The following is a 6,662-nucleotide window of genomic DNA, read 5'->3' as shown; positions in this document are numbered from 1 at the left end:
CTCTGTGTGTGTCTGTGTGTCTCTATCTGTGTTTGTGTCTCTGTGTGTGTGTCTCTAACTCTGTCTCTGTCTGTGTGTGTGTGTATTTGTGTATACACAGCATGCCATGGACTGAGTGTGGAGGTCAGAGTACAGCTTTTGGGAGTCAGTTCCCTGCCTCCACCATGTGGGCTCAGGTGATCATGCTCAGGTTGTCAGGCTGGACAGAGGCGAGTGCCTTCACCCCCTGAGCCATTGCCAATCTCAGTCTCATTTTTGACAGGTTCTCATTCTGTAGCCTACCTGGTAAGGATTTTGTTTTGAGCAGCATTGTAATATCAGGACAGAACACAGTCATCTTCCAGAAAATAGAAACATAAATATGGAAGGAAAAAATATACACAAATGTAAACCATAAAAAAAGAAGCCAGTCATTACCCAACAACAACTAACTTCAGCATTTTTATCAAAATTCATTCATCAAGGGGCTAGAAAGACGGTTCCACAGTTAAGAGCATTGTCTTCTTTTCCAGAGGATGTGGGTTCGATTCCCAGCTTCTATATGACAGGTCACAACTGTGTGTAACTCCAGTTCCAGGGAATCCGGGGGATTCTGGTTGACCTTCACAGGCACTGCATGTATGGAGTGCACAGGTGTACATGCTGGTAAGACACCTATACACATAAACTCTTCATAAAAAAATAAAAAAAATCATCCATCAAATTCACTGGGCACTTACTAATGCCAGAAGAGCAGTCAATGGCCAAGTAACTGAAGAAGCCACTGTGTCCCTGCATCTGAGGTGCGCAGAGGCCAGTGAGGATGAGAAGCATTGAAAGAAAGGATCTCAGAAGACAGAAAGCTCATAGCAGGGGCTATGAGGGTTTACCCAGGGGAGCACAGGAACAAAGGATTATGGCACAGAGCAAGCACTGGGGCATCAGTACCAGCGGCCTACCAAGGGCTCGGCAAAGAAAGGCAGAGCAACTTGGCAGCTTGGGTTCCAATAGTTTTCATCCTTTCTGCCTCATGCAGATCCCATCCCCATGGTTCCCTTTTCTGTGTGTGCTTTCTGTTTCCAGACAAGCTCACCGGATTGGGCAACAGTTGAAGAACTCTAGGTCATAGATTCAAAGACAGGAATGTACCGAGGATCACTTTCCCTCTCCCACATGTGGGGGAGATGGTGGCCCTGTCTAGTTTGTGGAAATCAGTGTGCCAGCCCTGTGTGGAGAACTCACCTGTGAGTGACCTCGCACCTGGCTCTGCAATGTTCTCTACTCTCCTCATCTGCCCCACCCCATGCCTGCTTTCTAGTGCTCTTTGCCCAGGTGGAGACTAGTCCAGCCCTCTTCATTCCTTGAACCCTCAGCCCTGGACTCTCCCAAGAGCATATGGCCTGACCCAGCCCCACCCTGTCCTGTACAAATACTCCCTGGAGGGGAGGCAGTCTCAGCCTTCCTGTTCCTACTCTACACTCTCAGGTAAGGATCTGGCCCTGCTTGCTGAGGGTGGTAAAGGGAGAAGGTTCTGTGTGGGTGCCTGTGTGGTCCTAGACTCGCTGGGCATGTGTCTGTTCATTGAATTGGTTCCTGTACCTCTGGGTCTTTGTGAGGATAATATATGTCTGCATATGTTGACCGGTTTCTAAAGGCTCACTTGTGTCTGTGCCAGGTGTGCATCTGTGTGCATTTTGCCCACCTGTCCTCCCCAGCTTCCAGGCTAGCCCCTGTACCTCCACTCTGCAGGAGTTAGAACTGACACATCAGGTAGAGAGGTCACTTGAGAGTTATGGGCTTGCAAAGTCCCTTCTAGAACTGACAGTTCCTGTTTCTCAGTTAGCTAGGCCTGAATGAAAAGACATTCCAAGGACTGTCTTTTCTCTTGCTTTTAACTCAGGTCTTGATTGGCCCAAAAGTTTCCATTAACATCCCTTCACACACTGAAGTCCAGCCTTGTGAGACTCTTCCAAGTTCATCATTAGTCAATGGGAAAGAGCAGGGAACAGTTGAGGCTGGAGAGCTGGCTCAGCAGTTAAGAGCACTGGCTGCTCTTCTAGAGAACCTGGGTTCAATTCTCAGCATCCACATGGTGTCTCATAGCCATGTGTGACTCCTCCTTGGGTGTCTGGTTCCTACTTTTGGCCTCTGTGTGCACTGCATGAACATGGTGCCCAGACATAAGTTGAGGCAAAACACCCATACATATAAAATATTTTTTTTAATTTAAATTAAAAAAAATGTAGAGAACCAGAAAGACTATGAGCATACTTTGGGACTGATTTCAGCTGAACATGCAGAAGCCAACAAAAGTCTTCTGGGGCTGGGGAAAGGCTCAGTGGAAGAAAGCGCGATTCCCAAGTACAAGGCTCCACATTTGATCTGTGACTCTGTACCTTTGGTTTTTTTGTTTGTTTGTTTGTTTGTTTGGTTTTTTTTTGTTTGTTTGTTTTGTTTTTTTGTTTTTTGAGACAGGGTTTCTCTGTATAGCCCTGGCTGTCCTGGAACTCACTTTGTAGACCAGGCTTGCCTTGATCTCAGAAATCCGCCTGCCTCTGCCTCCCAAGTGCTGGGATTAAAGGCGTACACCACCACTGCCTGGTGATGCTGTACCTTTGTATTAAAGGTGTGTGTGTATGTGTGTGTGCATGAGTGTGTGTGTGCATGTGTGTGCATGTGTGTGTATGTGTATTCATGTATGTGTGTGTGTGCATGTGTGTGTATGTGTATGCATGTGTGTGTGTGTGTGCATCTGTGTTCATTTGCCCAGTGACTATGTGAGCTCAGAGGGTCTTGATACCTTTAGTCTTCAAGTGTACTGTGTTATAGGGTTGTCAGTTCTGGGGTTGTCAATTGTGCCTGGCATGCCAGGCCCAAAAAGACGAGGCTCTAGCCTCAACAGCTCCACGTGATGACAGCTTGCCAGTGGATGATAAGTTGACTCAGACCTTAAACCCCTCACCCTCTTCCAGTCTCTAAGAGAGGAGACAATAATGAGCAGTGAGGGCCCAGGAAGGCCATCCATTCATTTGTGCTTCAAGAACAAAGTCCTGAAGGTCCCCGTCCTCCCTAGAAGCCCATGCCCACCCATCTGTTCTGCCCCTCCCTGCTCAGCATACACCGAAGGATCCAAGCCCCCCTATCACCCCTCAATACCAGGTGTTTATACAGAGACCTACCCTGGAGGGGAAGTATCATGACCAGGACAGTTGGCAGGCACCCCTTTCTTCTTTTGAAGGAACTATGTATGAATAGCCCTAGAAAGGAAAGAGTTTAGATTGGGAGTTAAATCATTGCAAATAAAACTTTATCTGTTAACCACAGGTGCTCCTTGTGTCGCTTCCTGCTCTTGCCCCGTAAAGATGCATCCAGGTAAGTAGCATGACTGGGTGGCTAGGAGGTAGAAGAAGGAAGAGAAGAGAAAGGAGAGAGGGTAGGGCAGAGGCAATCAATCAGCCCTATCTGTTGACTGCCAAGTGTGCTTGCATGTGTGTGTGTGTGTGTGTGTGTGTGTGTGTAGCTACCTGCGTGCAGTTTCAAATGCAAACAAACCTTTGTATTCCAAAGAACACTTTATATTTAAGAAACAAGTCTATACATCCTTCATTTCAATAGCTCTTCAACCCCAGGAGAACAACAGGCAGGTCCCTCTCCCCGCGGTACCCATGAAGCCCTGGGGAAGTTAGGCATTGTGAGATGAGGCCATGAGAGCGCTGTTAGGTCTGGGGCTCTTGGCGCCCATGCTGTTGCCTCCTCTCAAAAGACATGAAAGAGCTAGAACTCCCACCAAAGCCCACCTTTTGGGACACCCAGTGCCACACAGATGGCTTCTGCAGAAGGAGCGGTTATGTCCTCAGTGGGTATCTTCCCCGTGATGTGAATTCCTGCTGGACAGTAAGGCAGAGTGAAGTGAGAGAGATCTCCAAGCAGCAGACAGCAAGGGCAGAGACTCAGAGCCGAGACCAGAAGGTTGTAATCAGGATATAAGGAGAAGCCAGCACAGAGCTCTGAGGGGCTATAAGCAGATGTTCAGGAATGAACGGGGGAGGCTGGCTGGGGCCCAGACGGAGACAGAAGAGGAAGAATTGGGGTTTACCACAATAGCATGCCTCCCAAGTGCCCTGAAATTTGACCAAGGTTAGGAGGGCAGACCACTGGCAGTGTGGACAAAACCTTAACCTCCTACCTGGCCCTGTGCCACCCAGGGGACTCGGCCAGCTCTTGAGCCCACAGGGATGTACAAGTAAGCTTTGTATTGACTTTCAATATGAATCTGCTGTTAGTGGATGAATGAAGGAATAACTGTCAGGCAAGTGGCCAAGTCTGAGGAGCCGTGGTGGGGGCAGGAGTGAACACAGGAACTAGCATCGGAGAGGAGGCAGGGGCAAGTTGTCCCCTTCAAAACCAAAGGACTGAAACCACTCTCTTTTCCCCCTTTCTCTCTAACAGGTGGCAAGGTAGGCACATTCTCGAGCCTCCCTCCCTCCCCTTCTTTGTGCCCCTTCCCTTCCCACCCTGGCTGCTTCTTTCAGACCTCTCACCTCCTTCTTGGACCAGGACTTTGCCAAATGAAGCCAGGAAGACTCAGGCAGCAGCCTGGGAAGGGCGGAGTGCTGCCGCATCCGCCCACCCCCTGCCAACTGCAACCTTCTCCTTGGCAATCTCTCCTCTGTTTTCCCATCTGTCTCTCTCCTTTCCTTACTTCCCTCCCCTGGCCCAGCAGCCCATCCTCTCCCCTGCTGTTTCCCAGCCTGTTCTGTGCTTCCCTGGCTGGCTGGCTCGCTTGCTCTCAAGCCCCAGCCACACTGCAGGCCTGCTAGGCCAGGCTTCTGCAAAGGAAGGAAGGGAAGGCTGCTTGCTCACTACCACCCCCTCCTAACCAGCAGCAGCAGATTTCCTGGCCTGCATCTGTGACCCTGCCATAGAAGGGTGGGAACTGGCTGTTTCCTAGAGTGGCTGAGCCCTGTTGAGGCAGGGACTGTTGTAAGAGGCTAGCCCCCAGTTATGGAGACTGTCTTCCCTGTAGGTATTCTGCCCTATCAACCCCTTGGATGGCCAGAGCAGAGTAGGGAGCCATCCCACTCCTGGAATAGAAGGCCATAACCTCATTTCTACACCACTGGGCTTCAGATCCCAGTGCCCTGTGATTTTCCTAGGCCTATAGCAAGAGACAAACACTGCTGGTCTCCAGCCAAGAAAGGTGGAACAGTTCTCTCCCAGGCCTCTTAGATCTGAGAAGTGGAGCTTTCACTTCTTCCTGATTAGGACTGGCAGCTGCTCAGGGGCATTATAGGCTCATACCTAGACACCCTGTGTGTACAGATGTGTACAGATGTGTGCATGCTTATGTACCCACCTGCAGGATATATCCAGACATCGCTATTTTGTTGTGGTGTTTTGTTTTTACAGTACTAGGTTTATGGTTTGTGAACAAATTCTCTACCATTGAACTCCATACCCAGACAAGCTTTAAAATTTTATTTAGTTACTTTTATTTGAGAGACAAGATCTCATCATGTAGCCTTGGCCTGGCCTGAAGCTCACTATGTAGATCAGACTAGCCTTGAACTCATAGAGATCTGCCTGTTTCTAGCCTCTTATGTTGCTAGAATTAAAAACGTGTACCACCATTCCTGGCTAAAAATTTAAATACAAGGCTTCATTCTATTGCCCTGGCTAATCTGAAACTCACAATTTAGATAAGGCTAGTCTTGAACCCACAGAGATCCACCTGCCTCTGCCTCCTTAAAGGGTTAAAGTGCCACCACACTCCACAACCATAGCTATTGTGTATACATTTAACACACATCTATCTATACACAACATATTCTTGTTGTCCACCCTCTACCTTTGACCTGTTGTTCTCCTTGGAGCCTGGCTTTCTCCCTGCCGGGCTCTCAGGGGATTCTTCTCCAGCCTCCCCAGCTTCACCTTTGCCCCCGAGTGTAGTAAGCTGTCATTTCTAGCAAGGCAGAACTCGTAGCCATTTCATAGTCAGGGCCTCCAGGATGGGGAAGATAATCTTGTTTCTTACAAATCAATAACTGAAGATCCAGGAAAAGAGGTCACAGCTCTGCAAAAGGGATAAACCTAAGGCATCCAAACTCTTCCCCTTTTCCTTGCCTGATACCTAAAGGACTTCACTGCAAAAGAAGCAGGGCTAGGAGCAGGTCCTTGCTATCTGTATCACCCAACTTCCTACTACACCCCTTGCAGAAGCCCAGGAATCCTGAGTCCCTTGGGGAGGGGAGGTAAAGAAGAATTGACTGCAGCCATTGGCATTGGCTTTGCACCCTGGCATTTCTCTTTTGGCTTTCCACAGGGGCATTGCCAAGGTCATCCTCACTGTGGGCCACCCCCTGGCCACGGTCCAGGACACTGTCATGAGGGACATCACCCTCCAGGACCTGGTGGTCCACAACCTGGCCATGGCCCAGGACACTGTCCTGGAGGACATCACCCTCCAGGACATGGTGGCCCATCCCATGGCCATGGCCCAGGGCACTGTCCTGGAGGACATCACCCTCCAGGACATGGTGGCCCATCCCATGGCCATGGCCCAGGGCACTGTGGCTCTCACCCTGGTCCACATCACTGAGAAATCAGAAGAAATGAAGACACAAGATGAGGAGTCTGCATGGAATCCCCAGCTGACCTGGCACCAGGTCTAAACTAGAATTTTC

This window comes from Mus caroli, unplaced genomic scaffold, assembly GCF_978045245.1.
Source record: "Mus caroli unplaced genomic scaffold, Mus_caroli_1 scaffold_2, whole genome shotgun sequence".
In the NCBI taxonomy this organism is placed as follows: domain Eukaryota; kingdom Metazoa; phylum Chordata; class Mammalia; order Rodentia; family Muridae; genus Mus; species Mus caroli.
The sequence above is the reverse complement of the archived record's forward strand: the minus strand, read 5'-3'. Positions refer to the sequence as shown.